Here is a 1093-nt window from a genome sequence, read left to right as displayed (position 1 = left end):
GATATGGCATTTCCTCTTCTCTTAGATCTGGGAAGATTCCAGCCCCACCCGCAGCTACAAAAGCACCCTCTCCGAGGACATGAGAGACCACCAAGTACACTGCAGCCTCTGCATCCCAGGCTTAAGAGTTCCTCCCATCTCAGCCTCCCAAGCAGCTGGGACCACAGGTGTGCACCAACATGTCCAGCGAATTTCTGTAGTTTTGGTAGAAACGGGGTTTCACCATGTTGGCTAGGCTTATTTTGCATTTTTGGTCTGATTATTTATAAGTCTCTGTTTTTGTTTTTGTTGTGAGACTGAGTCTTACACTGTCACCCAGGCTAGAGTGCAGTGCGGCGATCTCAGCTTCCTGCAGCCTCCACCTCCTGGGTTCAAGCCATTCTCCTCCTCAGCCTCCCTAGTAGCTGGGATTATAGGCATCCACCACCGTGCCCAGCTGATTTTTGTATTTTTAGTAGAGACAGGGTTTCATCATCTTTGCCACGCTGGTCTCCAACTCCTTACCTCGTGATCCACCCACCTAGGCCTCTCAAAGTGCTTGGCTTACAGGTGTGAGACACTGTGCTTGGCATGTAAGTCTCTGTTGTATTAATTTCTGTTTAATTCTTTGGTATCATCCTTGTTATCTCTTTGTATGTCTGGTTGTGTTCTGTTGAAACTTCAGCATTTCAGAAATGAGCCAGCTTTCATCATTTTTGATGTCTGACTTCAGTGAGGAAGGATACTCTCCATTCAGGCTGGCTAGAGATTCTTGAGACCTGTCCAGATTGTATTTGTTTTCACGTCTTAAATTTTCTTTTCTTTTCTTTTTTTTTTTTTGAGATGGAGTTTCGCTCTTGTTACCCAGGCTGGAGTGCAATGGCACGATCTCGGCTCACCGCAACCTCCGCCTCCTGGGTTCCGGCAATTCTCCTGCCTCAGCCTCCTGAGTAGCTGGGATTACAGGCACGCACCACCATGCCCAGCTAATTTTTTGTATTTTTGGTAGAGACGGGGTCTCACCATGTTGACCAGGATGGTCTCAATCTCTTGACCTCGTGATCCACCCGCCTCGGCCTCCCATAGTGCTGGGATTACAGGCTTGAGCCACCGT

This window comes from Cebus imitator, unplaced genomic scaffold (genome assembly GCF_001604975.1).
Source record: "Cebus imitator isolate Cc_AM_T3 unplaced genomic scaffold, Cebus_imitator-1.0 Scaffold1354, whole genome shotgun sequence".
Taxonomy (NCBI): domain Eukaryota; kingdom Metazoa; phylum Chordata; class Mammalia; order Primates; family Cebidae; genus Cebus; species Cebus imitator.
Note: the sequence above shows the minus strand (reverse complement) of the source record.